This window comes from Anomalospiza imberbis, chromosome 2 (genome assembly GCF_031753505.1).
Source record: "Anomalospiza imberbis isolate Cuckoo-Finch-1a 21T00152 chromosome 2, ASM3175350v1, whole genome shotgun sequence".
Classification (NCBI taxonomy): domain Eukaryota; kingdom Metazoa; phylum Chordata; class Aves; order Passeriformes; family Viduidae; genus Anomalospiza; species Anomalospiza imberbis.
Window position 1 is genome coordinate 75,502,658 of NC_089682.1, and position 16,217 is coordinate 75,518,874.

The following is a 16,217-nucleotide window of genomic DNA, read 5'->3' on the forward strand; positions in this document are numbered from 1 at the left end:
ATTACCAGCAACGTTAGTAGAACTGATCCAGTAAATACTAATACATCTTTCAGGAAAAAAAATTACATTGTTAATTTAAAAAAAAAAATTCTTCTAAATACTGCTTTTTTTTTTTTTTTTGGTGGGAAAAAAATATTTGTTTGAATGCCCTGACTATTATACTGTCAGGAAAAAAGAAAAGATGAAATGTAGAAAACATGTCCTTTTTTTTTCTTAATTTGTCAAATTAATTTAAAAATTAGTTACATTTTTCACCTTCCAGTCATGAGTATCAGGAAGAGTTTACATGAGAGAATACTCACTCCTGTCTGCAAGCCAGCTGTTTCAGACTTGTGCTGTCACATTATTTTTATTTGGGAAAGGTATAATAATGGTATTTAGCATTATTTGCATGTTCCATAATCTCTTCTGTGGTCAGTTCCATTTCACACAGCACTTTTGGTGAGGATGAGTTACATAGAGAAGGATTTCAGCGTAAATTTCATAACAGCCAGACATGTAAAAATAATTATCTTAGAAATCTCATAAAGTCTCTTAGCTCTCTTTATTGTCAGAAATTTGAATGCTACTATTATTCAGGCCTGAATTACAGGTTTTCTTTCAGGAGAACCCAAACTCCTTAATGATGTCTCTGTTTCAGAGCCCTGTGTGTTGCCCAGTGAGGGTCATGGAAGTTTCAGCACAGCACAAAATTGTTGTCGTTGCAGTTAAGCCACTGGCAATGTAGGTTTGGTGACAGAAACTTAGTCTGTTCAGCTACTCACAGTGAGAGTAAAGGAGATTATTTTTTTGTTGTTGCAGGACCTGCACATGCTTGGTCAAACTGAAGGTTCCTGGCACTGTAGTGCACCCCAGTGTTTTGGGGTCTCCTTTTTTTCTGATAGTGTTTTTATACTCAGTCCAAAGTTCCACTTGTTTTGCTGCCTGCACTAAAACATGCTTTCTCAACTCCCTGAACTGGTTGTTGGAAGCAGTAAATGCAAGATTGTCTCTGTGCCCCTCCTGGTGGAGAATGAGAGAATCCATCTGAAAAAGAAGGAAAGAGGGAAGGAGTAACACAAATAAAATAAACAAACAAAACCAGAAAAAGAAGAAAGTCTTCTCATGCACGGCAGATAATTTCTTTTCATGTATTTTATCATAAATTTTATGAATTTTATCACTGGATGTCATGATAAAAAGAAGAAGCAATGGCTACCCAGGTATCTTTCTTTCCTTAAACATCACTGATCTCAGATAATTTTCCTTCCTCTAGGCAGGTAAAAGCTACAGACCAGTTGAATCACATACCGTTGCAGACTTTCTGTCTTCCACTATTATTTGCCTTAAGCTTATCCCCAGTTTGCTCCAGAATTTGCATACAACACTCTTACAGATTACTTCCATTCTCCCCTCTTCCCATCTTCTCGCTTTTCCTCTTCCTCAATTAAAACTCATCATTTCTAAACAAGTTTTCTGTGCCTGTTTTCTGTGCCCTTTTGCATCAAGGCCTGCCAAACCTCACAGCTGTGATCAGACTGTACTTTTGTTAGTCTCCAGATAACAAAGCAACCTTTTAAAATTTCCATTATTAGACCTTCAAATTACTACTTTTTGTCATCTTGTAAGTGTTTAAGAACACAAGAAACTCTCAGGCTTCCCCCACCCACTCATCTGGTCTATATAACCTCATCGTGCAAATTTTACCCTCTGTTCTTTCATTCACACAAGCAGAGTGAAAGGAATTATACTGAAAGCCTTCCTCTGTTTGGTAATCAACACCAGAATAAAGCACATTCTCACGTTCATCCAGGTTTAGTCTTTCATATCACACTACTCAGAAGCCATTAATATCCTGTCCTGCAGGACTGATGACTCCTTGGGCAGCTGATCACAACTCCTATTAGTCTGCCTCCTATTTTAGCTGCTGGCATCAAGCATGTTGCAGCCCTACTGATCTTTTGCTTCTCACTAATAAACCAGGTTGTGAGTGCTTTAGAAAGGAGAGCCAGTGGGAGAACAGGCAGCATTAGGAGTGGAATAGTAAAACAGAAAGTTTGGCGTAAAGCTAAGTCCTCTTGTTTCTCAACAATGCAACTACTTTGCTGAGAGGGAAGATAGAACTGGAAATAGCAGACAGGAGATCGACAGGTGTATTACTCAGCCAGAAGAGAGATAGGTGGAGGCTGAAGTAAAGAGAATAGAAAGTCAGGGAAGGGATGTTTAGTCTACTTGCAATGCTGTGGACTGAGATGCAATTACAGCTGCTTGTCCTTCACCTAAGCAATGCCGAACACTCAAGGTATTGATTTGGAGTATATTTGTTGTCAATGCAGTCAATAAAATACTTTGCAGAGGAAGCAAAAGCTATAGACCTCTAAATTCTCATGTAAGTAAAGAAGCATGCTTTACAGCACAGCTGCAAATAAAACCTAAAGGATGCTGGCTGTTACACATTCTTGAGTAGAAGATACTGCTCATTAACTATTCAACAGTTTACTGAAAAACCAAGGAAAGAAGACAAGTCAGCAAAACCTTAAAACCAGCCTGAAACTGTATTTTATCACATGGTGATAAAAGTATTTAATTGCAGAGTTTTCTTTCTGGCACATCTGTACAAAATCTCACATATAACCACCAAACAAAATTAATTTCTTTTCTGCCAATTTTATCCCTATGATAAAAAACAAAAAAAGAATTTGACTTTGCAAACAACATATAAATAACATATAGCCAGGCAATGAATAAAGTGAGAGTCACGCACTGCAGGACCAAGGAACAGAGCTTGTGTTTTATGATGCTTGCAGGACTGTATGGGAGAAGGAAGAAATCTTTCTGGCTGATGATACAACACAAAGGTATAACTCTACAGTATTTAAGGTAGTTTTAATAGATTATATAACTATATATTTGGTAATAGGATGTAATTGAGAGAGAGTACTATTATTTCTATGTCTGTCACAATTATCCATTTTTTCACTGTTCAGATAATTCCAAAAATATTATTACATACTGGCTAAAATTACCAAGAAGCTGATTCTGTGAACAGTTAAAAATGGAGGGGAAGGGGGGCTGAATCTGAGTGACATTAATAACTTTTTTTTTTTGTTTTCAGTTTGAGGAGCATGATCTATCAGGCCACTTTCACTGTGCAACAATGTACACAAACCCTGTTATATTTCATAATTCTTATCACATCCTGAGAAAAGAACTCATGCAGTTAGTTATACTTGCTTGAACACACTTCTTCTCCGGGAAAGAAGATGGGAATCATAAATAACAGTTAAGTCCATAAGCACCTTTATTTGTGGTGATATTTGATGTTGTGTTGGTAATCAAAGTACTTATTGCAAGAAAAAAATCTCACAACACGCTCTGGTTGCTTCTGTCCTTATCTCAACCCTTCATGCCCCACTTTGGCAAAAAAGGACTGTTGTGGGTTTAAGCTCAGCTGGAGATGAAGCAGCACATGACCGCTCACCCCCCTCCTTTTCCCCCACACCTTCCCCAGTGGAATGGGGAGGAGAATCAAAGTAAAACTTGTATGTTGAGATAAGAGCCATTTAATAATCGAAAATAAAGTCAAATATAATAAAAATGATTATTAATAATAATAAAATAAACAAGTAATGCACTCACCACTGCAATGCAATTGCTCACCATGCTCTGACCAATGCCAGACCTCACTTCCCAACCCCAGACTGGCTGTGGTTCCATGAACTCCCCCCATTTTAAATACTGGGCATGACTCTGGTCAGTTTGGGTCCACTGTCCCAGCTATGCTCCCTCCCAGCTTCTTTTGTGTACTTCCTCACTGGCAGAGCATGAGTCACAGAAAAAGAAAGAAGTCCTTGACTCAGGATAAAGCAAAAAACCAAAACATTAGTGTGTTACCAACACCATTCTCTTTCCAAATCCAAAATGCAGCACTGCAACAGCTAGGAAGGAAATTAACTCTAGCCCAGCTGAAACCAGGACAATAAAGTACAAATAAACTTTACTATTCCATTTGAAAACTTGAGTATCTAAACTTTTTCATAGAGAAAGATAAAGGATTTTCAGTAAGCATTGATAAATGTCCATCATGAAGATATATGTGAGCTTCTCCATTGCTTTAACACTATTGACTTTAACAAATATACTTGAATCCAAAGAAAAACCTTTATTACATTTTCTTTACAAGCTTTTGAAGCTTTTTAGTGAAGCTGAAAAGGAACTTGGAGAGCAGTGTGATTATAGGAATGAACCTATGTTGATGTACATGCAAAATGTGGTAACACAATTTTCTCTCAAACTGTGATATAAAGTTAGCATCAAATATATGTCAATAAATTAGTATATGCAGACAAATAGGAATATAAAAGACTAAAAATCAATTAATCTCTTATTTCTGCAGTTATATATGACGGTATAAGAAGAACTAGGCTGAATTTCTAATAGCAATAGGGCTAAAGGTTATTTTTCTGTTCATATTATTCACTATAGTTAAACTTGAATTAAGATACTCTAAAAGAAAGAAGAAGACAAAGTTTATTTATGTTAAAAAACTGGTATAATTTTCAGGAAGATACACAAACCCCAGAGGTTTATGTCTAAAAAGGAGACAGGAGAGTCCTTCAGCTTTATTTGAATGAGGGGGAGAGTCCACTGGGGCACACAGCCGCAGGGTTTTCCCTCTCCAGGTTTCGGAGGGCGCAGCCTCCCTTGATCCTGAACTCCCGGCCGCACGTTTCCCCTTTCCTTTCCCCATTGCTGAGGCAGTGGGAAGGTACAGCCTCCCCGAGCCGCCCACCACATCCTGCCCCTGGAACCTGCTGTTTTACCCCAGAGCTCAGAAGCTCAGGCTTGGGAGAGCCGGGGCTGTTTCAGGAGCCAAGGGTCAGGGCTCTGCAACAAACCTGCTGCTCTCAGTCAGAAGAGACATTCAGACCCGTTTCAAAGATGGTAACACCCACACCTTCACCCATCAAACTGTGTGTATACATTAGTTTTTTTCTCATAAAGCAGACCAGGGAAGATGTTATTTACAGCCTTGTTTTTTCTACTTGAAAATTTTCGACATTTTTCTGTCCCTAAAACAAGATCTTATGCATTATTTACCCTTTAGTTTTCCTCAATCTGAGGGAAAATGTCAAGCCTCTCTAAAAAAGACTGCAGATGGAATAGCATTAGGACATACTCCATGTTGTCAGGTGCTGTCAAATTAAATGTCTGGCCATGGTCCATTAGGATATCTCAAATTTACAGAATAAAATACCTGTGATCTAAATTTTATTTCATAAGCTCATAAAGAAATGCAGCCTGGGGCTGCAAAACAGAGGCTCGACCCCCTTTTGCCTAGACTAGTCTACCACAGGAATTAACTTATTCAGCATTCAAATTATATGGTTTCAAATCTTAGAACCCATAATTGTTAATTCATGCCCTTACAAGGAAAAAAAAAAAATCAATCAGTCATCTAGCCGATAGTGAGAATGTTCATCCTTCCTCTTCCATCAGGCTTTGGGCATCCCCTGTGAAACACCGGCAAGCAGGGAAGTCCCAGCAATCCAGCTGCTATTGTGTCCGCTCCAAATGCACTCTGAGTAAGCTGGTGGTTTTATATCTTCCATCCTGAAGGTTTGGTCTAAATCATTTTCATAAATTAGCAGATTGTGCAGAAAGTGACAGACGGAGAAGATGGCTGCAGGTGCCAGCGATCTGCAGGTGACAATGGCTGCAAAATGGCCCTTCGCCCCTTTCGGGGCTCCTGTCCTGCCGAGCGGTGCTCTCTCTTTGACCCAGTGTCTGCCCCCAGCATTCATCAGGCCTCAGCACGAGCTGTGCCAGCCAGCTCCTGAGCAGGATTTTAGTGAACAGGCACAATGCCTGAACAAGATTTAAGAACAACCTGTTCTCAGTGCAGGGTGAGTCAAAAGAAATTGTCCCTCCCACACACAAACTGATTGTGAGCTGATCCTATTTCCCCTTCCCCTAGGGCATGAACACACTTGAGGGCTCACCTTTCCATGGATTTCTCACTGATGAGCATTCCTTAGACTGAGGTGGATGAACCACATTCCACACATCCTGAAAATTGCAGGTTTTAAGAACAGTCTCAAGGAGAAGGCAGTTCTATATTTTCCAGCGAATCTTATTTTTATATGTAAAATAGCAATGAAAAAACGTACAAAACTTATCAGAGATACTGGAAAAAATCAGTAAAAAGCCTTTTGATTAAGAAAGAAGAATTTCAAAGAATTTTCTTTGCAACTTGGGAGTAATTGTACTTGTGATCTGAAATAAAACCTCTGAAAATACTTTACTAATGAAAAGTTCCTTTTTCATTCGGCTTCCAGGATTAACAAAAGGCAAACAGCCCGTATTTATCAGGAAGCAGCCCGGGGCACCTCCCTTGAGAGAGGGTGGGAAGTGCCAGCTGAAACCAGCCCAGCTCTGCTCAGCCCGTAAAGAGCTCTGTGCAAGAACTGTGATTTCATCTGTTTTCAGCATGAGGCTCCAGGCACCAGTAACACACCTCTGCTGTTGTTATATACGGGACCACACTCCCGGTACTAAAAGGGATGTCAGCATTTACTGTAATACAAAAGAAAGGCCTAAAGCAAGGGGGACCGCGGGCTGAGCAGGAGCGTTCCCGTCGAGGATGCTGCAGTGCGGTGCTGGGTCTTCTGAGCAGCGATCTCCTCGACGTTCCAGATGGAGCAGCACAGGCTCAGTGGGTCAGAAGCCCCCTTTTTTATCCTGTTTTTTGTCCCTTTGGATTGGTTTCTTTTTGGATCCTTCATTCGCATGAAGGTTTAAGGCGCTTGATTGGCCCATTACAGTTCTGTCCAGGCTGGCTCGTTTCGCTTGGGGGCGGTGCACTTTACTTAGGTGTATTACGGTACGTTGAGTACCGTATCTCTGACAACTACCCCCTTAAACCCCCTTTACCATAACCAAACTAACAGTACATGCTTAACAACTATCAACTATTTTACAATAGCTTCTAACCTGTTTTTAACAGGTGGCACTGCTGATAAAACCCCGTGTGCTCTCTGGCAGCTGCCTCTTCTGCCGAGCAGCCGTGCCACGTTGGTGCGGGACGCTCGCACCGTCCTAGCGGCACCCAGCACCGGCGCCGGGAAAGTTTCTTCACGGGCCGGCTGCTGCTTCGTGGGAACGGTGCCACTGCGGCTCTCCAAGAAGCTGGACTGATGATCCCTGGAGCTGAAAAACTAAACAGGGAGGCTACCAAAAGGTCTGAGAGCACTCACCTGAAAGCAGGAGGAAAAAAAAAAAAGAGAAAATTGTTAAAAATAGGATAGAAGCTATTGTAAAATAGTTGATAGTTGTTAAGCATGTACTGTTAGTTTGGTTATGGTAAAGGGGGTTTAAGGGGGTAGTTGTAAGAGATACGGTACTCAACGTAGCGTATTACACCTAAGTAAAGTGCACCGCCCCCCAAGCGAAACGAGCCAGCCTGGACAGAACTGTAACGGGCCAATCAAGCGCCTTAAACCTTCATGCGAATGAAGGATCCAAAAAGAAACCAATCCAAAGGGACAACAATAAAAAAAAAAAAATAAAAAAAAAAAAAAAAAACCAAAACAGGATAAAAAGGGGGCTTCTGACCCACTGAGCCTGTGCTGCTCCATCTGGAACGTCGAGGAGATCGCTGCTCAGAAGACCCAGCGCCGCACTGCAGCATCCTCGACGGGAACGCTCCTGCTCAGCCCGTGAGCCCCCTTGCTTTAGGACTTTCTTTTTTTATTACAATCAATGCTGAAATCACTTTTAGTAGTGGGAGTGTGGTCCCGTTTTTAACAGACACACCTCTTGGTCCTGACAGCTCCAGTGTGTTCTTACATTCGGCAGCTGTAAAGAGAAACAACAACAACCATGTCAGCATTTTCCTGTCCTGCAACTGCACTGTCAGCAAGAGATATCAGGCACTTGGAAGCCAGATGTTCTATCTGTTGCCTGGATTTTATTTTTCCCTACAAAACCTCCCTTTTTCCAGTCTCCATTAATTCATTTGTCTGGATTTGTTATTTGGTTATGCTATGGACTCTCTCTTTATTCCCAGTTCCTCCTTTTAAATTATTTTTTCAGTTTCCTTAAAAATCTGAAGTTAATACTTTTTCTCTGGTGCTTTATTCAACATTCCACTTCTACAGAATCATTTTACCAGAGAATTACTGAAAAACTGGTTATGAAATTGGTCCTATTTTCCTCAAGTATTCCTTTTATGAGTTATGTTCCATCTTTGAAAGAAGAGATAAATGCAACTTAAACATGAATTTCTGTTCTTTACATTTTTTCACATTAATTTCTGTTCTTTACAATTATTCACATTAATTTATTTTCTTTGAGTATAGGATGCTGAACCCTGAACCAACTGCATGAACCTCTTTGCATGTGGCAACTTCCTCTCCTTTTAAATGATTGGCTCAAAACATTTATTGATTTAGTCTTGCTCAGGCAGTAGCTCAGTCCAGGAAAATGAAGAATTTCAGCAGTTCATTAAAAAGCACTTCATATGAAGGGAATGACAGAAAGTCAGTAGGTAGAAATACCAGACTGCCTGATTAGACCAGCACAGACTCATTGTAAGGCAGATTGACACAGGCTGTGTTTTAGGATAAATGTGAATGAAAAAGAAAAACGGACTTGTAGAAAACAAAAGACAGGTAATTTGGGTAATTAAGGTCTGTCCCTAGGACACTGAGGTAGAAGCAAGAATTTAGGCTAGTTTATAAAGCAAAGCAAACCCACCTTACTGTGGACAAAACAGCTTTACTTTCTTTACAGGCCACATTTTAAGAACTGACCCTCAAATACAGTCTTGCATTTATCTGAAGTCACACCATTTTCTTGAAGATATTTTTTTCTCTGAGCCAGAGAATTCTTAGTCAAGGATGCAAACTTGCAGTTACAGACAGAAATATTTCAACCACATCCTTGTTCCTCTTGTTGAATGTGAAACCAGAAAGCAGCTCACTGCAAGCAGCCTTCATTACCTGCTTTAGGAGAGGTGTCCTCTTCCTCCCCTGCAGTTTGTGCCCAGAAAAGCTATTTGCTATACAAGCTATGTTCTCTCTGAGCAGACACATAATCAGCTGTAATGAAACAACAACTGTGCCACACATTTTGCATTTTTATATTTATTTATTTATTTGGAATACCTGTCCAATCTTGCTGTAAAGCACAGCAGCAAGTTACTCATTTTTTTTCTTTTCTTTCCCCCCCTGCAACTCTTTATTATTCACTTGGTTATAGTTTGTCAAAACTGTTCATCTTTTATTATGCAGCAAGGGAGCTGCAGTACAGGTGAGATCCAACCACATATGGGTCCTCACAAGCCTGTCTATCTAATTGATAGACCTTGCAGAAGCAGTTCCATGACACTTTCCATAAAACCTACAGGTTTTTTTAAGATGACATTTCCCTGCTCTTGCCTGTACAAGGACTGATTTATTGACTCAGTAATGCTAATGGAATCTGAGAAAAATGTCTGTATTTTGGCAATGCAACATAGCCACTTGTGTCAGTGACAAAGACCTTAAGCTGGCCTTTCCTGAATGACACACTGCCCTTAAAATGCTCTCAAGCATTTATGCACCAACCCAGTGGTCACTAAGTAGGAGAGAAAGCCTTTAGAAAGCCAGCAGAAGACTGCCAACATGACAACAGCCAATTTGTAAATATGGTCCCTAAAAGATCTCTGGAGCTTTTTTCTAACGACAAATGCAAGGCAGAATCTGCAGGGCAATGGTGCATTTCACCCATCTTACCAACAACACAGGTGAAGACCTGCTCACGACATAGCTTAGACAGGCGATGTGTGCTGACATTTGACATACAGCTTTTGGGGCAAGGGACAGAAACTGCATTGTTGGAGAGCGCAAGTGAACTTGTCAGGAACAATTAAAGCTTATTGATGCACTCAGGAATCTGACTCTCTTGGCTGAAGGAGTACAGCTTCAACACGCTTTATAGAGAAAATCATAGATTTGGGAAAAAAATACTTAAACCACGTGTAGCATCACACAGTGTCAGTAGGATAACGATGACTTTAAACAGCGAGCACCCACTGCTTCAAGATACTTTCTGCAGCAGAGAAAAGCCGGTCAGGGTAGTAGTTAATGATTATTATCAGTCACAGTCACTTAGAATTCATGGGTGTCCCTGAAATGCTAGAGATTAGGAAGGTAGTTTCAAATTACTTTCCCTACCGAGTTCAGTACCCTGAACTGTGCAGTGCTAGCGATGACCCAAAAAAGGAGAGGGCTAGTACTGTCACAAGTTTTAATGTTTTTTTTTATTTCGTGGGATTTCTAACATTTGAATACGCGATGCTTTCATACGCCTGGTTCTGCTAAGCGCGAGGGACGAGCGGAGCGCGGTGGTGCCGAGCCGGGGCGTTGGGGTGCAGTACCCGCTCTGGCCACCGGGCGGCACTGCTCAGCCGCAGAGCCGCACCCAGCGCGCCGCCGCGGGAACGGGCGCCCCGAAATCGCCCCGAAATCGCCCCGAAATCGCCCCGAAATCGCCCGCCCGGGGGACCGTACACCCACACCCAGCCGGAGCTCCGTTCCACGCTCGCCTGGAAGAGCCCGAGAAATGCTGTGCGCCCCACACAGTTATCTTCACTCCGTGTTCAGACTTCAGCGCAAGGAAGAATGTATTACTTGTTCTCAAACACGTTCGCCGGCTCTCTATTCTCCTGAGCTCTAGTTCAAAATTACGCTCCCTATTTCATGGTTTTCTTCAATTATTTTTTGTACCTTTTTCACAAATCTTAGTCCTCTCTGTTCACAGCCTGTTCTCTAATGCATACGACCTGGGGGATGAGAGGCTGGAGAGCCCTGTAGAAAGGGATATGGGGGTTTGGGTTGATGGCAAGTGGAACATAAGTCAGCAGTGTCCAGGCAGCCAAAAGGGCTAACTGGGTCCAGGGATGCATCAGGCACAGCATCACCAGCCAGGCAAGAGAGGGGATTGTCTTGCTCTGCTCTGCATTGATGCGACCTCACCTCAAGTTCTGTGTGCAGTTTTGGGCACCACAATGTAACAGGGACATCAGATTATTAGAATGTGTCCAGAGAAAGGCGACCAAGATGAAGAAAGGTCTCCAGAGACAGAGGTCACTTGGTTTGCCCAGCCTAAAGAAGGCTGAGGAGTGACCTACAGCTTCCTCATGGGGTAAATAGAGTGGGAGGTGCTGATCTTCTTTCTCTGGTGACCAAAGATTGGACACAAGGAAATCTAGAATCATTAAGGTTGAAAAAGACCTTTAAGATCATCAAATCCAACCAGAAACCCAATGCTGCCAAGTTTGTGTCTAAGACTTGTCCCTAATTGCCACATTTGCACATCTTTTAAATGCCTCCAGGGATGGTGACTCATCCACTTTCCTGGACAGCCTGTTCCAGCGTTTGATAAACCTTTTGGTGAACAAATCTTCCTTAATTTCCAATTTAAACCTGCCCTGGCACAACTCGAGATTGTTTCCTCTTGTCCTGTTGCTTGTTCCATGGAAAAATAGACTCACCCCCACCTGGCTACACCCTCCTTTCAGGCAGCTGTGGAGTGTGTTAAGGTCCCCCTGAGCCTCCTTTTCTCCATGCCAAACAACCCCAGCTGCCTCAGCAGCTCCTCACAGGACTTGTGCTGCAGACCCTTCACCAGCTCAGTTGCCCTTCTCTGGACTTGCTCCAACACCTCAGTGTTTCTCTTGTAGTGAGGGGCCCAGCACTGAACACAGGATTTGAGGTGTAGCCTCACCAGTGCCGAGGAGATAGGGGATGATCACTGTCCTGGCCCTGCTGGCCACAGTATTGATCATACAGGCCAGGAGCCACTGGCCTTCTTGGCTACCTGGGCACACTGCCAGTTCCTGTTCAGCCACACCCCCAGGTCCTTTTACGCTGGGGCACATTCCTTTCACTCTGTTCCAAGCCTGTAACTCTGCAGGTTGTGACCTAAGTGCAGGACTCCACACTCAGCCTTATTGAACCTCACACAACTGGCCTCAGCCCATGGATCCAGCCTGTCCAGATCCCTCTGCAGAGCTCTCCGGCCCTCCTGCAGGTCAACACTCCCACCCCGCCTGGTATCTCCTGTGAACTGACTGAGGATACCTTTGATCCCTTAGCCCAGATCATCACAAAAGATATTAAACAGGACTGGCCGCAATACCGAGCTCTAGGGAACCCCACTGGTGACCAACTGCCAACTGGACACAACTCCTTTCACCACCACTTCCTGGGCCCAGCCATACAGCCAGTTTTTAACCCAGTGAAAAGTATGCCTGTCTAAGTGATAAGCAGCCAGCTTCTCCCAAAAAATGTTGTGGGAAAATGGTGTCAAAGGCTTTATTGAAGTTCAGGTAGAAGAAAACATCCACTGCCTTTCCCTCATCCACTAAGCACCCTGTCATGGAAGGAGATCAGGTTGGTCAAGAAGGACCTGTCTTTCCTAAATCCATCCTGGCTGGGCTTGAATCCCTGGTTACCCTGCACACACTGTGTGATGGCACTCAGGATGAGTTGTTCCATGACCTCCCCAGGCATGAGCTCAGCCTGACAGGTCTGTAGTTCCCTGGATCTTCCTTCCGGCCCTTCTTTTGGATGGGCGTCACATTTGTCAACATCCAGTCACCTGGGCCCTCCCTGGTGAACCAGGTCCCTCAGGTGGATCCCATCTGGATCCAAAGCCCTATGTGTGTCTGCAGCAGGTCACTGAGCATTTCCATTGGATTACGGGGGGTGCATTCTGCTCCCTGCCTCCCATCTCAGAGAGCTGGGTACCTGAAGAACAACTGGTCTTGCTAATAAGGACTGAGACAAGGAAGGTCTATTATGTACCTTTCCCTCATTCTTTGTCACTACGTTTGCCCCTGCAGCATCCAGTAAAGAATGGAGATTCTCCTTAGCCCTCCATTTGTTGCTGATGTATTTATAAAGACATTTTGATTGTCTTTTCATTCCACTGAAATTATATGAAGCTGTGTTAGGGGAAGTTTACATTGGACATTTGGAAGAATTCCTTCACTGAGAGCACTGTTGGTCACTGGAACATGCTCCCTAGGGAAGTGGTCTCGGCCCCAAGCTTGTTGGAGTTCAAGGAGCACTTAAGTCATATGGTTTAGATTTAGGCAGTCCTGTGAGGAGCAGGGGGTTGGACTCAATGATCCTTATGGGTCCCTTCCAACTCAAAATATCCTGTGATTCTATAATTCTGTGATTCAGGGTGATAAGCAGGAAAGCTGATGTGATTATAATAGATTACTCCCAACATGATGAAGATAAGCAGTTCATTGCTTTTGTTACCTTCAAGGTGCTTACCTTCTACAGCTGTGCTGCCTAATGCATAAGGGGATTACTTTTTGCATGTTACCCTGTGGGTAAACCTGTGTGACTTCACACCTGCACTCCCTCAGTGTTTTCCAGATTTACTCAACAAGGGCATTTTAATGATTTCTGGAGGCATTTTCAAGTTTAGCTTTATTTTCTTGAATAGTTTCTTAGCAATTTTCTTTCTTTCTTTTTTGCAGCTTTATTTTTGGTGGGAAGAGAATAGTTTCATACACAGACTGCAACAGCAAGGGGTACTGAAAACACATCCCTGTTATGGGATACTCAGTTTCAAAGGCCTCATACTCTGGGGACTGGCATATGGCCACTTAAAACAAACATCAACTCTCTTGACTGTCCCTCCCCAACCTGCCCATCCTTTGCCTTCCCATCCATCTTCTAGCTGTAGCATTTTATTCAATTCCATAAAGTCTCCTACATGTACGCCAAAATTGTGCATTTAATTTTTGATGAATTAGTTTTCAGACAGATCAGGTCCTTGATCCAGATCACTGCACAAATCTTTGCTGACAGCACAGGGAAGGTGATGAGGAAAGGGCAGAGAAAAAAAGAGTGTAATGTCATCTGTCATATTATTGTGGGGTTGAAATATCTGTGGGACTACAGCCTTAGAAGTAAATTCCCATTTTGCACTACAGTACTTTTAAACTGTTTTCTAGAAACATGTTGCCACTTCTGGGTTCCTGAATATGCCAGTCTGTGCATGGGAGATTGAATGAGAAATTAATTTTTCTGTTGAGATGTTTCCACATCTTACAAGTAATTAAGCATTGCTTGGGAAGAAGCTGGCTCAGTCTGAGACCCGGGAACTGCCGGGATACAGACCAGTTCTGCTCATGAAACACTTTTTCTGCCAGGAGATGTATCCAGCCATTCATTCCCTTCTCTGAAAAACTCCTGGAATAATTATATTAAGTGGAGCTTCATGCTAAACAAAATTGTTTTAACACTTCCCACGTTCTTTTTCTCTCTGAAAGAAAATAAATAATTTTATTCCCAACTAAATTTGTAGTTCTCCTTTCCTACTCATTTTTCAGCCAAGAGCTAAATGAGAAAGACAGTCATTTATGTAACCCCTTGCTGCAAGTTTGAGCAGGCTCACAGACCTTTACTGATGGGTCTGGACATAGGGTGGCACCAGTCACCCTCTTTGGCAGCCAAAAAGAAAACTCCTGTGGGTACCTTACGTTGTCTCACAGAAGCTCAGCTCCATTCCTTTCAGCTTCCTGAGGGTGTGAAGCCTTCACCTCTCTGCCTTTCAATACTTTTTAGTAACTTAATGTCCCTATTTTTCTACAGGGCTTCCAAGAATAAGTTCTATGTTATGTGATCTCTTTAGCTGGGCAATTTTGCTTAAATCCCAGGGCACTTAGGAAGTGCAACTTCCCTTTCCATCTACGTAACTGTAGGTCGATTTTTTCCACTAGAGCATAAGCATGCATCTGAAAACAGAGCTTTTTGCAATCTTCTGCAGCTTTCTAGAGTCATTCTTCAGATGAGCAAGAGTCACCCGAATCTAGCACAGATCTCCTTAAAGCATGGAATATTTCCAAACACTCTTATGAAAGCAACAGAACAGTAGGATAATTGCAGTTTACTTGAGGCCCTCTTCCTTCCAAGTCAAACAGACAATACTGAAAAAAATACAGTGATACTTTGTCTGTGCTATTCCAAAAGGAGTTTGTAGTTTCTGGTTTTTACAAGTAGAAATTAGAAAGGAAGTGAGTGAAGCGTGGATCAACACGGATCAGCAGATAGACAGGGCTAGTCTCAGATGCTTTACAGAATATAGAGGAGAACTTGTAAAACATACAAGTTCACAACAAGTTCACAAGATATACCTATACATTCATAATTTCTAGGGAGTTCATAGGACTTTAATAACAATATATACAAAATAAATATACATCTCTCTAACTGCACATTTCTGTTCCTGAGCCATGGCTGCAGAGCTCATGAATTTTACTTTTTCTTCCTTTGGCAGCTTCAGAAACCCTGTAGTTTCTCATGTTCCAGTAAGCAAAAAATTAATTTACAAGGTCTGGGCATTCAGGTAAAACCTAGCAGCAGTATTGAACTTACACAGCTGGATTGCGGGTCTGCACAGAATTGACTAAATAGTGTCCAGTCCCAGCATGGAACAAGGTTTATTGTAAAACCAGTCATGGATTCCCAGGCAGCCACTTCTCTTTTTAAAGTTGCCCAAATCCTGGTCCAAAGCAAAAATGACTGTTTTTCCCTCTGGCTGTCAGCATGATGAGCACTGGCACTCAGTCTGTGTAATGAGCATGTTAGAACGCTCAGGTTGCATAGGTAGGATGCTGGAAAATGGATAGATAAACAGATATTTAGACTGTAGCTCTGGTGAACTGGCACAAGTTTAGCTGTTTCTTCCCCTATGAGACTGTCATGAAAATTTGCAACTGGCCCATGCCAACTGCTAGGTAGGATGCAAAGCATAGAATTACAATGGGCAAATGTTAATTCCCGTGCATGAGGTGTCCCAGCCAAATTGGGGCAACCTGAATGTGGTTTTACACACAATTCTTATACCCTTCAAACATTCAGGTAATACATGATTTGACTAATCACTTACACCCACACTACTGATTATTAATAACAGCAAATCTCTGCAAAGCACATGCATTTTTGCTGAATTCTTACTGCTTATCTGTTGATCCAGACCATCCCTGGATTCAGTCTTGCTATAATTACTTGCTCTGATGCCAGAAGATGCTGGGAAGATGTGGTCTAGGATGCTACTGTTATCTTGATTGTCAAAGTCCATATTTCCAGGGCTAGGTTATCCTTTAATTTCTTTTACTTGAGCAGGAGCAATACTAACTTCAGTAAAATTTCAGAACTTTGTGACAATAC